At 50.8% G+C, this 19824-nt stretch overlaps 1 protein-coding gene across 9 annotated transcripts in view; it reads left to right on the top strand.

Moving 5' to 3' along the window:
- Lhpp (phospholysine phosphohistidine inorganic pyrophosphate phosphatase) overlaps nucleotides 1-19824 on the top strand; it is a 194409-nt gene that overhangs the window by 60836 nt on the left and 113749 nt on the right. The window lies entirely within an intron of this gene.

Raw genomic sequence — 19824 nt, 5'->3', positions numbered from 1 at the left:
CTAGGCCTTTCCGTCCTTTCCCCCCCAGATTCACCCACTGTCCCCATAGAGGAAGTTGGGAGACAGACAAAACAGGCAAGGGCCTTAGTGAGGTTTCTGACAAATTTTGACAAAAGAGTTAAAACCCCTGCTAGAGAGAGCCATTAAGAAAAGAGAAAAAAACCGATAAGCACCCTGGCTCGCTTAGGTACCAGGGCCCCAGTTTGCTCCTCTCCACCTCCAGTTAAATGCAAGAGACAAAGTAGAGAGGGGGCTATAATATAAAAAACCCACTTAATATATAGAATACTCACACATAGACACACCTGTATATAAATGTATATATGCGTAATTATTCTCTCACCATGTTAATACACTAGAATGTACCTAATATCACTTTACTAATTGCCAGCTCGGCCTTAAATATCAAGCTGTGCTATAAATTTCAGCGATACCAACTGGATAAAATGAAAAAGGCCAAAAGAGCTTACCCAGAAATTTACACATAGGCCATAGACAGAGCCAGTGGCCAAATCAGGGATCTCAGAGCCTAACATAGCCGGTCAAGTTATAACAACTCTCAAAGGAGAGAGTCCCCTTCTTGCCATATAATCTAAGGGGCTGAAGACAAAGACCCTTGAGCACTGGCTCCGGGCCGGGCTCCCTACCTTATTCCAACAAGGTAGCTGTCCATCCTCCTCATTTCTCTGCTCTTTCCCATAAAGTCATTTTGTTTCTCCATTTAAACTTACATCTCTAATTTTTTATTGGTATGAAGTTGACAAACCCCAGATAGATGAAATCTACCCTCATGCCAGACGAGGCATCCCTTCCTTCTTGCCCGCTCCTCATTCCGCACCTTTGCCTTGCCTTTCCTGCCTCTGGATCTTCAAGGTCAACTTTCATTTTCCTCTTCCTTGTGCTACCTTCTGCTCAAACCACTAGAGGGCGACTCCCTGCCAAGTTCAAGGAGAAGCCGTGCCTTGTTTGAAATGCACTGGGAGGGAGGATGCTTGCGTGGGCACCCGCACACACCAGGACCCAGTGCGTACTGAGCCTGGCACAGTCTCCTCTGAGGAAGAATGTTTTCTTCTCCCTGTTTATTGATACTGGTGTGGGCTCAGGGGTTCCTATTTAATTCATTGGGTTATAGTCTGTTAGTGTCATTATTTATTTTATTGCTGGAATGGTCTTCATTGTGGCCACTGACAGCCCCTCCAAGCTGGAGTATCCCCACCATTCTTTATACCTTCCCGTGCTTTCTGTCCAGAGAGGTGTTGCAGGCTTATTTGGTCCTGTCTTTACCTCAGCCTTGGAACCAGCCATTTCTCCAAGAAGCCCTGGTTGTTTGGGTGGAATCTAAGCCTGGGCTGGGAGGTGCCTTCCTGTTGCCTCTGAGTGTCACTCTCAGGCCCTCCCAGTGACAGGTGGGAAAGAGGTACCTGTGTCTTCACGCTCTACACACATCCTGTCTGTACTTACCACTGCACACATCTTTGTTGAAAACCAGACTCTGGTGAGCTCACGCGAGAGTTTGACTGCAGCCCAGCCCAGCATAGGCTCCTCCTTTGCATGTTTTACCTTCCTCTCCCACACAGGCAATCTAGCTCCTGTTATTCTCTCTGCCTGCATGTGGAGGACCCTTGGCATTTGTCAGACTAACAGCCACTCTCCCTATTGGGCAAGGTCATGCAGCTTCCTGGAGTAGCTCTTTTTTTTTCCCCGATATTTCTTGAAAGACTCCACTGGGCCAACATGAAGGTTCCACTGCTTCAAAACACTCCAGAGATTTGGGGAGCTGTAATGTGCCCTGTTACAGATGGGGAGGTTGAGGCAGGCATGACTGTGGGTGGGGGTTGGCACCCATCCGTGGCCCTTCCTGCTGGGCCTGCAGTCCCAGCTTGCAGGCAAATGGGTTCGGGTCTCTCCCTTGGCTTGTTCCTGAGTCTTCTGCCCAGAGCCTTGTGGCTCCTGGGGATGTAGTTTCTGTGGGCTGCTGGGATCTGGGCAGCATGTAGAATTCACTCCTTGTTTTCTTCTGCCTGCAGGCAGCCAGCAGGGAAAAGAAGGGGTTAACCTACTTGGAACCTCTAGTAAAAGGAAGAAGCTTCAGTGTTTCCACGTGGAATAGTTTAAAATAAACTCATCCCTTCCAAAGCCAACCCAGACGGATCTCGCTGGGGCCAGATGGAAGCACACAAGCACCCAGACTGGCCCCGTGTCCTGGCTCCTGCAGCATGGGAGAGCCCCTCAGCCCCATGGGAGGTGGGCAGGCTGTGGCTTCAGGCTCCAGGGGGACATCACTGTCCCTCCTGTGCAACCCCAAGCCAAAGCAGTCTGAGGGTTGTGTGAGCCAAGGGCCTGGGGAGGTCGAGGGGTGGGTTGGCTGTGGGCTGTAGGATTAAAGGGAGTGAAGGGAGCACTTCAGTGCCATTTTGGAAGGGACCCTAGAGGGCAAGAAGCCAGATTGGGCCCCCAATTGGCAGAAGACCTTTGGGAAACTGAAATATGTAAAAGAAATCTTGTGCCAGAGCCCAAGTCCAGGGGGCTCTGGATGATGGGACAATAGTTTAAACAATGGCTCTTGATGGGTCACACGGGAAGCTGAGAGATGGAGGGACAGAGGACCTTGAGGGGCTGGCACCTGGACTGCAGTCCTGACCTCTCTAGTAATAAAAATAATGCTATCTTTTTTACAACAATCTAGCACTTACAGTGTGTCAAAATGAACACACTTTCTCTTTTATGCAACAAGCCTGTAAGGTTAATATAGTTCCCTCTGGGTTTTAAATGAAGAGCTGGAGCATCCAAAATAGTAACAGGCTCCAGAGCTCCTGCCTTTACCCACTGCTCAGCTTGCCCAGACTCAATTTCCCTGCCTGCCTGCTGTCTCCTGGCTGCCATGAGAGGTCCTGTGAACGTGGTATGGAGCATCATGGGAGCACAGTGAGATGTTGGGGTGTCAGACCTCTGCCCGTGTGGCAGGGCTCCTGTCGCTGGAAGGGAGCACCTGGGCATACTCAGCCTGCAGTGAGTTGTGTAGTCAGACAAAGTGGGGAGCCAGCCCTAGACGGCTGTTGGTACCTTCTCTACCTTGCTGTACCTCAGTGCCCTTCCACGGCCCCATCGAGAGATGCCACTTGTAAGCAGTGCTCACTAGAGACAACAGCCAGGCAGTCCCCGCGAGACACCATTTTCAGGCCTCATCTTACCACCACACTGCCCCACTTCCTAGATAAGGAAACTAAGGCTAGAGAGCCAGGTGGCCAGCATGGGTGCTGGCCCCAGGAGCTGGGTTTCCCAGTTCCTGCTACTGTGGGGCCCATTTCTGTCCTATTGGACTGGTCTGATGTTACCTAAGACTTTGAGTACTACTAGGTGTGGTAGTTTAGGCTGCATTTTAAAACCAGCTGGTGGGCTAAGGTGCAGCTCAGGGGTAGAGCACTTGCCTGGCATGGGTGAGGCGCTGGCTTCCATCCCCAGCACTACAAACAAAACAACCCTGCTGGATTCATCTTGTTCAGTATAAATGTGTGGGTTTGTGCCACCACCTAGCCAACCAGTGAGCTCAGGGCAGGATCATGGGGAAAATGTGATGTGGGCAGGGCTCAGATGTGAGGTCGTGCCTGTGCTGAGGGAGAGAACTTTCTTATGAAGTGACTTCTCTGTCTTGACATCTACTTGTGAGAGGCACCACTGTTTTGGTTCCACTGCCCAAAGCTTGTAGCCTTGGCCTTCCAACGAAGGGTGCAGGAGTTTGCTTCCATTGGCGTTCCTTTTCCTGGAGTCCCAGCCTTTCCCCTGAGCCCACGTGGCCTCCTGGGTGCCTTCTCAACCCCTTGAGATGTTTTGTGTAAGGGAGGAGAAATGTCTAGGGCTGCTGGTCAGCATACTTCCGGCAGCTTCCGAGGAGTGAATGGCTGCTTGCTCTGAGCCACTCCCCACTCCCATACTGGTTGAAGGAAATGGTGGACAGGCCTCCTCCCTTGCAGTGGGAAGCCCACTGCATGTACCCTGGGCAGTGCAGCCTGCTACTGAGTTTTGGCTGCTCAGATCTGCAACAGACCATGGTGATAAAGTTGTGTTGCAAATACTCTGCTTGTTCAGAGAAGCCCTGGAATGGTGAGGCACACAGTGGCTCTGCCCCAGCTGTTTGAAGCTGGGCCTCTAACCAGTTCGGCTCCTGCCACCACCCACTCATGGCTGGGACGTGACAGAGGAAGGGAGCATTCCCTGTGGGGTTTGTCAGCCTTTGTGACAGCTCAAGGCACTGCATGTGTTTCTCAGAATATTGGAGGGAGTGACTTATTTTTTAGCCCAGCCTCATGGGATCAGAGAAGATTGCTGCCACTTGGCCAGATGGACTTCTCATGCAGAAATGTTCTTCAGGGCCTCTTTCTGCGGGAATTGAGTGATTTAAGGGAATGTGGGGTATCCCTGAAATATACTAGAACCCCACACATTTTTCCCATGGCTCTTCTGCCATCATGAGTCCATAATGACTCCTCCACCCTGAGTTCTCCAGGGTGTGGGCCCTAAGGCTTAGGGGAGGCAACAAAGCCACTCACCTGAGCTCACTTCTTGCTGGTGTCACCTCAATTTCCTGAACTCTAAAATGGGCACAGTAAGAGTTCCTGCCATCTAGAGCTGGAAGGAGACCAGAATGGTATGTCCTGCAGAAAACATTCATTGTATTTCCTGGCATGTAATAAGTGCTCAGCAAATACAATACTATAGTTTGTCTTTTTTTTTTTGGTACTGGGGATCAAACTCGGGTCCTTGCGCTTGTGAGGCAGGCGGCGGAACCACTGAGCTAAATCCCCAGCCCTAGTTTGTCATTCTTACTGGTGTTCCTTCAATGTGGTCATTTGGGATAACCTGAGCCCCAGGATAACTGTGGGGAAGGTTGGGCTTTGCCTCCCAGGCTGGCTGTCCTGTTGGTCCTTGCAGTTTAGCTATATGTCTATGACTGTGTATCTTTTCAATATCTCCATTTCTGTGGAGATGCTCTGAATGAGTGGGTGGCGGTGGCCTGTGGGACCTCTAGTGCGATCTCCCACTCTAGTAGGGCCCTACAGTTTAGGCATTGGCCCTGCCATGTCCTTCCAAGTCCACATGGTCATCGGCCCCACCAGGGGGCAGTAGAACCTTGTAGCTCAGGCCCACCAGGGCAGCCATGCAAGTTGGGGCCCCTTTCACTACATTCTGGCATCACTTGTTCCTTGGCCTCTCCGGAGTCGTGCTTCTGGTATTCTGAGGGCATTTGCTGCCCAGAGCACAGGCCCCTGAGACTTGGCTCTAGCCACCAGGCACTGCAGCACCTGTCAGTATTGCTCAGCCTAGCATTTCTGGCCCCCTTGCTGCCTCACTGTTTCATGGCTTTTCCTCTGCAGTCACTTTTCACTGGGGAGCCAGGGCTGCTTGGGCTAGTCTCTCCTTGTATCCACTCTGGCTGGCCAGAGCATGCTCGGGTTCCCCAGTGCTTCCTGGGGCTGACACCTGGGCCCTGCAGAGGTGGTTCAGGGTTTTGAGGGTCTCTGGGAGACTAAACATCCTCACCACCAAGCCTTACCTCAAACTCCAGGATATAGCTACCAAGACCAGTGGAGAGGTCCTCCTGGTATCTGGCCACACGTCTGGACTCCAAATATCCCAGAAGCTGGAGCCAGAGGAGCCTGGGTCCACTCTTTCACACATAGTGCCCAGGTTCACCATTCCTTTAGGAGCTGTGAAAATATTTAAATTTCTTTTACAGAAAGAAAAAAATATTTGGAATATTTAGGGCCAAAGATAATGTCTGTGCCCCGATCCTGGGTTCTCACTGCTCTCACAGCCCCTTGCTCCTGCCCCCATTCCCCAGCAGACCTCATAGGGTTTCTGTGGACACACCCACCTGCACTTCACCCTTGGTGTCAGCTGTCAGCCTGACTCAGGGCTGAGGTGGGCCTGAACGTTTGGGCCCCATTGCAGCTTTCCGTCTTGGTTCTCCTGCACCATAGCTCTTGCTGTGGCTGTGATGCAGTGACTCTGTAACCAGTATCCATCATCCTCAACGTGCTGGATGTGTCCTGAGAGCAAAAGTTGCCTGAGGTGTCCTTGCTGCCACCTGGGATGCCTCTTAGGGTATGGGCCACAGCAGGTCCTCCTTTGGACCTGTCAGAAAGGTCTGGACAGGGACTTGACCATCCCAGTGGTTAAAAGGAGGGTGGTTCCAGCTGAAGCCACACAAGTCTTGATCCTCCCAAACACATTCTGCTCCCTTCTGCTCCTTGGGGTCAAGGCCCTGACATGTGTGGCTGCTGCTTCCTGTGCAGCCCCATACCAAGTGGGCAGGAGTTCCTGACCGATGCGGGGGTGTCACTGCATCTCACCACATTTCCTTCCCAGTGATGTGACTGTGCCTTCTTGAAGCACCTTGGCCTCCCCGCCAGGCCTCCTAAGAGTAGTGGAGTAACCTTTGAGACACCCCAGGGCCAAAGCTTCCTAGAAAGCTGAGGCCCTGGCAGTGTGCCCTCCCTGGGGCTGAGTTGAGAGTCACACACCGGAGGAGACCTCCCGACCTGGTACAAGGCAAATAAAGTAGGGTCTCCCATCTACATCTCCTGGGGATGGAGCAGAAGGCCCTCTCTCTCTGAAGCCATGGGTGGGAGGGACTATTTCCCCCAATGTGAATATTCATGGCGGGGGCTGTGTGCCTGCATCTCTGCCCAGATTGGAGGCATAGCCCACGTTAGACACAGTGTCCTATGAGCACTCACCTCCTGGGGTGGGCTTGTGGGCAGAGAGCAAGAGGTGGCTGCCATGCAGTTGTTAACAGCATCCACCAGGCTGCTGGGAAAGTAGCCTCCTTATCCACAGGCCGCTGCCAGCACCTGGACATAGATTTTAGGCCAGAAGGTCCATGTCCGAAATGTTCCATTGCTATGGTCAGGATTCTTCTCATTTTCTGACATTATTAACACATAACATACATATTGGAAAATGATCAGGACCCAGGTGCACATGGCTCCGTGACCTTTCATGACCTAAACCCTCCTGTGTAAGCACACATGACTGATGCCTCCAGCCCCTCAGCATCCTCCAGTTCCTCTGTCCTGAGACACCTGCTGCCAGACACCTGACAGCAGGGCTAGTTTGCCTGTTTTGGAACTTTCTACAAATGGAAGCTTATTGTGCATGCTTTTCTTTCTCATGGTCACACTTGTAAATGACCTTCTTTTGGGCTGGCAGCCAGACCACATGGTGTCCTCCTGGCATCTGAGGTAGGCATCAATCTGAGGGACACTGAGCCCCACCTCTGCAGAATCTCTCAATCCAGGGAGGAGAGTTGATGTGTAAATAGAGAACTTCTTCTCTTGGCTTGGATTGCATGGGAGCTGTGTCCACAGGATAGAGAGCCAGCACAGAGTGACAGAGTGGGGTCTCCCTGAGCAGAGTCCTGAAGGACAAAGAGGCATTTGCCAGACATCAAGCACCAGGAAAAGGTCAAGTGAGGAATAAGATGGAGCAGGACTTGTCCCTTTGTCCCTTTGTCCCTTTGAAACTTGGGGCCTAGGAATCCACATGTTAGGTCAAGATATGTTAGAGTGATGCCCATTGCCCACCTCAGCCCTTAGGAGTCGCCCATTTATTAGCACCTATGTCCTGGGGTCGGACGATGTGTCCAGCCTCTGTGTCCCCTGGACTCAAGCTGCTGGGTACATGAAACATGCTGATTCCCAGAAGCACTGGGAAGCAACTGCTACTCAAAACCATATCCACCACCTCTTCCAGTAAGTGGGAGCCTTTTCTTCCACCTGGGCCCTAAAGCTAGGTTCACCTCTTGGCTCACAGCCCTTTTCTCCAGGAGACCTGGCCCTTTTTGCATCCTGTCACTGCAAGGTACTATGAGGTCCAGACAAGAGCCAGGGTAGAGCTCTGTGTGCGGGCCTTGGCTGTGCATCTTGGTCTCAGCAGAAGGCTGAGAAGGACCTTGCAGGTAAATGAGATGGCAGGTATGAGTGGGTGCCCAGGGCCTTCGGTCGGGATGTGGCCGTCCCTCTTGGGACAGATACCAGTACACAGCAGGCAAATGCAATAGAGTATGCAGGCCCAGGGAGCCAGGATGTGCATGTGCTGCATCTGTACCCTCCCTGAGCTGGCCCCGTCAGTGCAGAGGTGGGTATGCACCCCAGCCCCTGCCTGGGCCCATGGCCCTGTTGTGGTGAAGATGCCTCCTGTGCCCTGGGGTAGGCTGCTCCCTTGGAGACAAAAGCCAGGTTTAAATTTGGGGCCTTGGCTGAGTTCTTCATCATTTCCATATATGGAAAATGGAGGTACTGCAATTGTGCTATCTTCTCAGGGGCATACAAGTGAGACCATGCTGTGGTATGGCTCTTGGTTAAGGCCCCACAAGCAGAGTGTTGTAAAGCCCCTGTTTAGAGTCTTCCCAGCCTCCAGACAAGGCTCTGTGTCTCCTGCATTATGCTCACCCTAGTTCCCACAGCTTCGGCAGCAGTCCAGGTCGGTGGCAGCCCCACAGCTGTTCCTGCAGCATCCTGCCTGAGAGGCTCGTCCCCCTTTGTGCTCAGTGTCCAGGCAGGAAGCCACTCTGTCTCTGTGGAGGGCAGCACCAGGCAAACATGGCATCAGAAACATCCAGATGCTCCTGAGATGTCATCGGCTGGCAGCTGCCCCCAGACAGCCAGAGAAATGGCCAGAATCCAGTCACGTGAACAGCCCATGGGCCATGTGTTTGTGAGAGTGTACACATGTATGCAGGTGTGAGCTTGCCCATGTGCTTGGAAGACAGTTTTTTTAAAAACATACCTCCTTATGGTGTTTTATTTTCTTATCTCTGAAAATCAGTGCAAGCCACAGGTATAATTTGGGCCTGTAAAGGCTGACATTGTCCTCTGCTGGAGCAGTTCAGTTGGGAATTAACTCCAGTTGGTTATAATAGCTCTGAGCTCCAAGAAGAGTCACGGAGTACCCTCTTGCTGTGCTTCCTTCTTCTGCTAGCTGGTGGGAAAGTCGCTGTCCAAAGTACAAAAGACCCGTTGGTACAGGAGGAGGAGCATGGGTTTGGGGTCTACAGGAGCAGGGTCTCAGCACTATAGGGTAGAAGGGATGCAGTGGACCCTGGGTCCTGGGGTCTGACAATACATGGGATGGAATACAATACATGCCACAACATGAATGAACCTTGAAGGCATCATCCACAGTGAAATAAGGCAGTTACAAAAGGCCACATATTATGTGTTTCTGTTTACATGAAAAGTCCAGAATAAGCAAATCTGTGAAGGCAGGGAGTCAGCTATTGCCGGGGTGGAGGTGGGGGGGATACCGACTTAATGGTCTTAGGGCATAGGGGATGATGGAAATACACTGAGCTTAGATTGCAGTGATGGTTGCATAACATTATGAATGCACTAAGAGCCAATGGACAGTATACTTTAAAATGGTTAAATGATGAATTTTATGTCTTGCAAATTTTACTTTTAATTTTTATAAAGTGAATATTAGTGTGAGTACATTGCTGGGGACTGGGAAGATGCCCAGGCCATTGAGAGAAATGAATCTGAGGTTACATTGGTTTCAGGGTAAATCCATCCCTGCTTAGTATGTTGGCTTTTCCTTCTCATTTGTGACCTCATAGTCACAAGATGGCTGCCATAGGACCAATGGCATGGTCACATTCAAGGTAGTGCCAGTGAGGATCACGTAACCAGGGGAGGCTTCCCCAGGCTCCTGTGCTCCATCCCAGAATCCCACCTAGAGTTCCTCACACCAGCCTTTCTGCCCACCACTTCCTCCATCACCTTGGTGAGTGTCACTGTCTACCCAGCCTCTGTCCTTCAGTAGCCCTCCTCTCTCTGAGCCCTGCTCTCTGCACCCCACCACGCAGGCCACACCGGATCTGGGCCACAGACCCGGGCTGGTCCCCTGCCTCCTTCCTGTCCCATCACCCAGTCTATCTTCCCTGAACCTGAAGGACCGAAAATGCAAATGTGATCCAGCTACCCTAGCAGAGTCTTGCTGCCTGTGGCGTGGGGCCAGCTCCTATTGGACAGTGGGGGTCTCTCTGTGCCCCACTCCCTCCGGCCTCATCCTCCAGCACCCTTACTCGATGTCTTCCGCTTTGTCACGCTCCAGCCACGCTGTTTGCTCACATGCATATTCAGGGTTTTTTCCTGTCCCGCTTTAGATACAGTAATAGCAGAGGTACAATTTTGTATTTGATATTTTCACTTAACATTACACCATGAATATGCTTCTAAATTATTATGACCTTTAAATTTTCTCTAGACCTACTCTTTCTTCTCTTTCTTACCCCCACTCCCATACCAAAATAATCTGTTAACCTTCTATGCCTTCTTTTTTACCATGCATACACACACACACACACACACACACACACACACACCCATAGGAAGGGATTGTTTGCTTTTGAAAAATGGAATCATCCTGCTTCTCTTCGCACCTTGCTTATCCCTCTTCACAGCACATCCTGGACACCCCGAGCCATGGGCAAAAGCACCAGTTCATGCTTTTAGCAGCTGTAATAGTCACCTGCTTGTGCCTGGTGTGAATGTTCCCATGTATTTCTCCAGTTCCCTGTTCATGGACATTGTTTGTTTGGGTTTTTTCCCCATTACAAACAAAAATATGCCTTCTTAAATCTATTTGCATGGTTTAAAACTGTTTCTGATTTCTCACTTAAATGTTTGGACTTGAGACTCTATTAATGATTCCATTAATACTATTAATGTTCATCGATGTGGAGGAGAGACAAGCTCTAGGAAAGTCTGCAGTTCATTCTCTTGCATGTGCACAGGTGGAGGTTTGCGAAGCGGGTGAGCCCTTTTCCCTGGCTCTTGGATGATGTCTGTTCTTGGTCTTCCTGGTACATGCTGAGGAGATGCAGGACCCCTGCTTGGGCCCAAGGCCACCCCACTTGGCTGGTAGAAGTCACCTGCAGCAGAGGTGGCTGCATGGAGGAAGCTGGATGGATGTAGCAGTGACTGCAGGAGCTATCACAGTGGCAGTACAGAGAACGAGAACCATGTCCAGCGCAGCCCACTACAGTGAGGACAGCACAGGAGCCCTTGTCCCTCAAGATAGTGGGACACTCCACAGGCCATCATTCCCAACTCTTATGGCCTGCCAAGCAAAGCTGGCTTCCCTTCCTGGCCTGGGTGTGTGGCCCACTTCATGGGCCCACTTTCCAGTGTTGGGGCACAGGGCAAGGAGGTGGGGGAGACCCGGAGCACCAGGCCCTGCTATGCTCACATGGCCTCTATTCAAGAGCCCCTCCTGGGACACCCTGTCAGGAAACAGGGCCACAGAGTGGAGAGGCAGCAGCCCAACTCTGGGGACCTCTGAACATCCTTCGTGTGTCCCAGCTGTGAGGCCAGGCTAGAGGCCGCTGCTGGAGGAGGAGGCTTGCGCTCCTCACATGCCACCTCAACCTGCCCTCCAAGCTGTGAGTATTCGCCAGGAAGCTGCCCAGCTCACAGGGCCCCAGGACACTTCTGCCCACCCTGGCACAGGTGTCTTCCTCTGTCTCAAGGACCCTTCCACCATCCCACCTTGGGCTCTGGGACCCCTCTTTAGGACTCCTTCCTATCACCTCACTCTTCCCTCTCCATCCTGGCCTTCCCCTGAGGGCCCCGTGATTATAAGGAGTGAAGGGCAAGAACGGGTGACAGTCCCATGCCCTGGGGTACAGTATGAGAGAACAGCCCCCAGTATCCTGGGGGAAGGGGTGCCGGTCAGAGTAAACGTGAGGATGGGTGGCTGGGGGTGGAGGGGTTTGCTGATGGGACAGTGTAACCACCAAGGGGCACTGGAAGGGCTCATGGGTAAAAGACCAGGGCTCAAGTGGTGACCAGCTGGGCTCGGACTTACCAGACACGTATAAAGCACCCTCCCTCCCTCCAGACTCCCCAGAGCTCTCAGCTGGTGGGTAACTAGGCCCAGTGTAAGGCCGCACGGTGCCAGCATTTCAGTAGCCTGACTCCAAAGAACCAGGACAATCCCTTTGCCAATCTATTTGCTATATGTTTGGGCTTTAATTGGAGCATAATTTTAATCCATATGCCTGTTAAAGTAATTACACTTTATAAACCTAATATAATCCATAGATCAATGGGTTTGCAGCGAATTAAGGCAGCCATAATTAACATTTACAAAAACCTTTGCAATTACTGGAATATCCTTTAAGCTAGCCCTCAGAGCTGATAATGAGCCCAGCTCAGCGCTTCTTTATTCTGCACATTGTGCCTTCTGGATCCTTCGATGGGGAGAGGTCACTGCCTGCTGTTCCCCCCAGGGCTCTGAGGTAGGCATCCAGCTGCAGAGTGATAACCGTGGGAAGCCCAATTCTGAGGCTCTGCTGTCTCTAGGCTTACTTTCTGGTCCAATGCATTGTGCCTGACAAGGGACATCTTGGAGAAAGAGATTGAGAAATCCTTATGTTAAACTAAGGTAAAAAACTGAAGTCGTATTCGCACATGGGGGATGTGGTGCTGCCTCCCAGCCTTGGGAAGGTGAGAGGTTACCTCCAGCCACTCCTCCTACCACCTTGCACCTGCAACCAGCTGTGCCTCTGTTGTCCTCACTGCCTAAGTGAAAATAGGCTGGCAAGGACCACAGGAAAGGGCAGACAGCCACACAGTAGGGCCAGGATTGTTCCTATTCCTGGTACTATCGTCACCTTTGCCATCTGCAGAGGCCCCAGTGCTGGGCCCTGATCCCATGTAGAGGAGGACAGAAGCCCCAGCACGCCATGTCTCAGCCTCAGTAAGTATTGCTGCAGGCTCAGCTGTTTGGATCTGTCTTTCACCCATTCCAGAGGGATGGGGACCTTGTCCTGTTCTTGCCCATGGGAACCAGGAGCTCCTTTGAACAGCACCACATCGGCCCAGGGTGGAAGGAATGAAGCCTCAGGCCTGTGTCGGGAGAGCTGGTAGGGCCTTGGCCAGGAATAAGTTTTTTAACATCTTTAAGATTGTTTATATAGTGAAATAATGTGCACTATCTAATATATATGACATAAACAGTCAGGTAATACACCCACTGCCATTGTCGTTGAAGGGAGCCCTGGAGAACTGAAAGGGGTAGGGCCAGGTGGGGACAGGCCCCAGTGGGAAAGGTTATGGTGGGGGTGGGGCCAAGCAGGAGAGGGGTATCAGATGGGGATCTGGCCAGGTGGGCTGTGTGAGGGGCCAGTTTCTCACTGCCACAGTGACCCCTAGGTCTGGAGTTTCATAGTGGGCTCAAGAACTCGCCTGTCTTCATTTCTGTACACTTTCTCCATTTCTGGGTCTCGGGGTCTTTGCAAAGACCTTGCAACTCGGGCAGACATTTTCAGACAGGATAAATTCTTTAATGGAAGGATGAGGTAAATGTGTATGGGAAATTTCTCCCTGGTATCAAGAGTGGCACACACATATCAGTGGAGAAAATGACAAATCCTAATAACACTGTCATTTATTGAGCTGTCAGTTAGAGATAGTGTGGACTCTGGGCCAAGTCCACACAGACATAATTCCCTGACTTCTGACAACAGCTTGATGTAGCTGGTATTGCTTGGTGCCTTTTGTGGGTGAGGAATAGGCTGAGAGGCAGAGCCACGGGTCTGAGTTTGTCCAGCAAGGGTTCTGGGTTTTGAACTCAGCCACTCCTGTCCCTCAAAGGGAGCCCTACCTGACTTTTCCTAGATGCGCCAGTGGGGCTGGGCAGGGGCAGTGTTGACATTTCACTCCATAGTGGAGAACAGGTTGGGCTGGCTGCAGGAGGCTGGGAAAGCTGGGGGAGCTCCTGGTGGGCCGGAGGAAGGGGCCTACACAATGCTGCAGCAGGCTACCCTCTCCAGGAGGAATGAGGACTGTAGCCTGGCAGCCCTGATTGGGAACGTAGGGTGGGTGGGAGACCTTCGGGCACAGCTCTCCATGGGTCAGTGAGAACCCAGCAAGGATGGCAGGGCCCCATGGGGAGGACTTACCAGGCCCTGCTGCATTCCTTGCCCAGGGCGCTATTGGGTCCTTGTGTATCAGCTCTTTCTGCCTCCCCACCTCCATCTCACCCTATCCCTCCCACCTGGAAAGAGTGGGGTCTCCCAACTATGAGGCCAGGGCAGCTCAGGTCCCCTTTCCCTGCAGAGGGTGACTGCAGAGCTGGCCTTAGTGGTGTCCCTGCTCTCTGGGACCACAGTCCTGCACTATCTGATATCCTGGGGCTGATCATCCTCAGTTCACATAGTCAATTCTCTTTTCTAATTGCTTTAAGGCAAGAGAATCACTCTTATCATGATCAGCTTCCTTACTTTAAAAATTCAATATAATAATTTGCAGTCTCTCTTATTGATAATAAAACCATGTATACTACTGAGCTTTGGTTCTGGGCCCAGCGCTGCCCTGAGCCATTTCCATGTGTGCTTGCACACTGAGTCTCCACTGTGGGTGCATCATTATTCTCCCTTAATGATGAGTGAAGTCACTGGCTGAGGTCACACCCCCATGCCAAAGTAGATCCGGGCTGAACTCCAGTTAGCTGAACCCTCTACCCAGGAATTATTTACTGCTTGCATGTCCCTGTTCCCTGTGTCTCTACACCCTCCCAAAGGCCACAGCTATAAGGTGGCTAGGTGAGTATTCAAATGCAGCAGGTTGGCTCCCATACTTGTGTTCATGTTCACTGTTCAAACTTTAGGAAAACTTGAGAAGGTAAAGGAATAAGATAAAGCCCTGGACAGTCACCACCCAGAGGGACCTCTATATTACCTGATGTCTACCTCTAAACTTGTCTGCACAAACATGCATGTTGTGAACTGTCTATTCAATTAAGAAGTAGGGAGCACGTGCTGTTTTGAAATGTCTTTTTGAATGATGAAACTTGAGAACATGCTTCTGCATTATGTGCCTTCTCCTGTGTCATTATCATAATGGCTGCATCCTGCTCTGCAGTGTGGATACACCGTGAACATCCTTTATTGTTACTGTTAGATATTCCAGTTGCTTCTAAGTCTTAATTATTGTAAACAGCTCCACAGTGAGCATTTTTGTAGGATGGCCTTGAACTCATTTGTGTTTTGCATTAAGGTAGAATCTCCGTGTAGAATTGCTGGGTCAAAGGGTATCAGCATTCTAAGGTTTTGGATGTTTCTACAGAGCCCCCCCCCCCCCCCCCATTCCACACTTATGCGCACACAAATGTCAAGTTGCACTGGGTGCTGCTCAGTGAAACAATTTCTCACCAACAAATAATATCAAGGAGTAATAGTGTCACTTTTAGTATATGTGCTGCCGAAGCGAGCACTAGTATGGTCACTTTTAAAACATGTCTTCATTGATAGGGAGAAAATGGAGTTTTCTTTGATTGCTAATGAGATTAAAGGTTTTTTCTACCTTCCTTGATGGCTGAATTTTTTTTCTTTTGTAAATTGCATATTCATATCCTTTCTCAGTCTTTATTGTATGTTTTCTAAATGAAAGCTTTTCTTTTAATGAGAAATCTGCATTTCATCAAAGATGGAATGCAAAATCTGTGGCTCATTTATTCTTTGGAGAAGATGCCTCTTTTTGTTCTCCAGCCCAATCAGATACCATGGCTGAAGATGTTGGCAAATTAATATCAGGCACAAGAGACTGGCAGTCAGTCCATATTAGGATCCTGGTTTAGGAGATGACATTTTAATACTAACTAGCCGAAATGGTGAGGCTATCTGGAGTCCGCACTGACCAGGGTTCGAATCCCCAGTCACCCACTTTCATGGTGTGACTGGAATGTTCCCCAGCCACTGGAAAGTTCACTTTCTGGGGTATAAAATGAAATGCTGCATGCATTTAAATGCACCTTGGATATGTGTGCTGAGGGTCATTCCGCACCTGTCCAGAGCTTGGTCAGTGTGATCACCAGCCTCCCATTTCACACCCTGGAGCTCAAGACACTGCAACAAATTAGAAAAAAATTGTGGTTGTTGATCAAAACTTCAGGAAGCTGTGGGAGAGGCTGTTTTCAAATGTTGCTGGCACTGGGTGCAGCCCAGCTCCTGATGCCTGCATAGGTCAGGCAAATAAAAGAAAGCTGTGGAAGGAATACTAGAATATCACATTTCCAACCTACTGGGCCCCAAATCACATGTTAATTAATTTGGGATAAGGAAGCCAGCAGGCTAGTATGTGCTGTGGGTCTGTGGCACTGAGAAGAAAAGCTGGAGGGCTTGCTTCTGGGATAGCCGAAAGGATGTTCTTCTCTGCTGCTCCCATTCTCATCGTGATTGCTTATATTTGTTGAGCATGGGGTAGATGCCACCATATCCCTGTTTTACAGATCAGGAAACGGGCACAGGGAGGAACATAACTTCCCCAAGAAAGCTGAGCTGGGAATGGCTTCACGATAGTCAGGATGGCTTCACGATGGTCGTGTGTTACGTCTTTGAGGTCTGTGTCTACCTGTTTCATTCTTACAGTGTGTGTGCAGGGAGTAGGGGCCTGGAGCCATGTGGCTTCCAGGGCTGTGTAAGTCTGAGGTCCCATTGTGGGGGGGAAAGGGGAAAGGTGCCAGGGCTGAGGCTGAGCTGGGTGCTAGGCAGTCTCCAATTCGATAAGTACAGTGGGCCTGTGGCCTCCACTCAGGCAGCCTTTGGTTCCATTTTAAGGTGAAGCCACAGCAAGGATCTTGGAGCAGGTTGGCAAACACCTGTGCAGGCACTGTCCTGGATCTGCTGTGCTGTTTTCAAAGGGCAAAGTCTGAACTCATGTGCTTGGTGTTCGAGACCCTTCTAGAATGGCCCCACCAAATATTCTGGTTTCATTGCCCACTCTCCTCTGTATAACCCAAATCTCAGGCAGAGAGAGCACACATATACTGTTTCAGGCCTGAGATTCTCTCTTCCTCTCCCCACTTTTGCTTTGAGGACAGCCTCTTCCAAGAAGCTGTCCCTGGTGCCACTGGTAAGTTTAGGTGTTGCCTTGTCTGCTCTCGCAAAGACATCTCATTTGTGCTTTGGCCATAGCTCTTGCAGCTGGTCCCTCTCTGCAATAGCCAGGACACTTGGATCCCTGGAGCATGGCTTTCTCATCCTCCCATCCCCAGCGTCCAACACAGGGACTGGCCTGAGACATACTACTTTTGAGCTATAAATGGAAGTAGGCACAAATAGAAGCTAGTGGACCTGAGCCTCACAAGAACCGCCACTCGTCTGTGCTCAGCAAATGCCTGTTGTGTGTGGGTGGCACCCAGTGGCCTGAATGTGCTACAGCTCAGGGGTGGGCTGGATGGGCCTTTGGAGCTCAAGCACACTGGCCCCTTTGTCTCTCTTTGGAATTAGGCATCAGGAACTTTATTTGGTTATTTGTACTTGAATCCTTGTATCCTTACTTCTGGAATAAGTCACAATCAGCTTGGAGAATACATGTCCTTAGGGAGGTTTGGGGTGCTGGCCTCAGGGTGACTGAGGTGGGCTGAGTCATCCATACCCCACAGTGAGGCTAGGCAAGGTGGCCACAAGGAGAAGACAGAGCACTTAGGGAAGGGACAGCTACAAAGGAGTAGACTGTGGGTGAACCAGGGTATTTGGGTTCCCCAAGTGGTCTTGTACCCACTTCTCTGTCCTCCTGTCTGGCAGGGTCACAGGAGAGAGGCATCCTGATGACTCTCAGTGACAGTCTAAGGTGCATAAGGCTGTGAGAGAGAAGCAGCCATATGGCCATGTGTTCTTGTGCTGCACTAGACAACTGTACCAGGTTCATCAAGGACCACTGGACACTGTGGTGGCTTCTCCTTCCTGGGTTTTCTCTCCGTGGCCTTTTCAGGTGGAAGTCATAGGCTGCTTCTGAAATCAGGGTTCCAGATAGGGGCAGCTGGGAGTGTCCTGTCCTCCAGAGTGGACTTCTGCTGTGGCTGTTGGCCTCATCCTTGCAAGCTGCCATTGTCCATTGTAGTGGGCCATATGAGTGGCTCATGTTCTGTGCTGTGCATGCTCTGGCCTGCACTACTCTGCACAGCCCTTCTGTGGTCCACTGCACAGAGGAGGCAAGTAGGGGAAGAAACATAAATCATTCCCTAAGGAGCTCCTGCGAGGGCACTGACCTTGGAAGCCTGCTTTAAGCTGTTCCATTTTCTTCCACTTGGGTGTGGAGAGTCCTGTCCTCTCCCATGAGGGCATGTACTTGGTGTATCCAATTCAGAAGCAGAACCTTCTGGAAGGCTTACCAGAAAAGATTGGGGCAGAAGCCCTGAGGTAGAGGATGGTGGGCAGAAGGTATTCACTCCTCTGCCTGGCCTGCCCAACATGTCACAAAACAGCTGACATCCGCTTTTATTTGGGAGAACTTTTAGTATCATGGACATGTTTGGTTTTTCCCTCATAGTCCCAAGTGTTAGGGCACAGATGTTTTAAAAGCACAAACAGACCTGTCGAAGAGGGCTCCATGGACACATTCTCCTGCCCTCAGCACGCCAAGGCTCTTGCCAAGTGTTCTTTGGGAGAATGTTTGAAAAGAATGTCAAGGAACTCATATTTCTGTGGACCTTTTTCATTGGACTTGCAGGACCTTAACACTGGAAGTAAAAGTAACGTATAAACTTGTCCGGCTTCCTGGGCCTGGACAGCCGAGTGGCCAACCCTTGCCCTTCCTCCCAACTGGCCCTCCATGGTCTCTCCACACATTTCTCACCCAGACTCCACTGCCTGCACTGCTGTGAGAGGCATTTCATGATGGTTTCAGAGAGCAAGGTGTCTATACTTGGCTGGCCAAGAAGAAAGGCACCTGAAGAGGAAGTGGTGTAGCAGAGAGCACTCAGTGGGTCACTTTAGTAGCACTGTGTCATCTGAAGGTGAATCTAAACTCTGGAGCACTTGGTGAGCTTTCCTGGATGGTGAAAGTCCTGCATTTCTGCTGCCCTCTGGTGCTGTACCAGCACTGACCATGTGCTGGAGAAGTCTGGGTGGGCTCTGAGGGCACCTGCCCTTGAGCCATACCAGTTGGCTCCCAGCTGCATCACATTCCTGCACTTGCTTAGCAGTGGGTCCCAGGCTCACAGCCAGGGGCCTGGTCAGTGTCCCTAGGGCCCATGCCCTTCTAGCCAAGTCACAATCCAAGCTATGTCATCATGGAGGCCACCCACCAAGGCCACAGAGAGAGTCTGGTGGAGGGGCCAAAGATGTATCTGCTGGAGTAGTGCCACACTGGGGCCCTAGGCTGCCTTGGGCTGGAATTATTTAACGTAGGATCATGAGTGGGTCCTGGGACATCCTCACTGAGTCTGGAGTAGGTCAAGTCCCAGGAAAACTGATTCTCAGACGTGCTGAGTTTGCTGCAACCTTGGTCCTTTGGCAGCACTGACTGTCTGTTGTAGGCTCAAGGGTACTTGTCTGGGGTGCGTACTACTAGCACCATAGCCCAGGGCCAGTGGGTTCCATGAAGTCAGGTGCATCTTGGGTCAGAGCGGCAAGGTCATTCCCTACAATGGTGTTGCCCCAGGAGTGCCACCCATACTGGAGATTCCAGGGCCTTAGTGGCAGCTCTCAAGAGCTGAAGGAAGAAATACAGCTTCCACTTCCAGGCTCTTGACCTGGATTTCAGCACAGGTGAGGGCCCTGGAGCCCGGTCTGATCCCAATTTGTTTCCTTGAGGGGTAAACTCAGCTCCATGTGAGCCAGGCAGCCTGCAAGGGTCCAATATGGTCATGCCTTTGTTTTAAAGGGAGAGAGGATTGTCTTCTGGTTTTAGATTTTGTTTTTAATTTTATACATTATTACATTCATGTGGGAAAATTGGAAATTATAAGGAATCAGAGGGAAGTAGCTAAAAAAATCTTTTCATAATTCACCAGCAACATCAGTTAACATTTTGGCAC

Source organism: Heterocephalus glaber, unplaced genomic scaffold, assembly GCF_053883595.1.
Source record: "Heterocephalus glaber isolate CG9 unplaced genomic scaffold, H.glaber_assembly_v1.0 deba00001497, whole genome shotgun sequence".
NCBI lineage: Eukaryota > Metazoa > Chordata > Mammalia > Rodentia > Bathyergidae > Heterocephalus > Heterocephalus glaber.
This window is presented reverse-complemented; position numbering and strand designations above follow the sequence as displayed.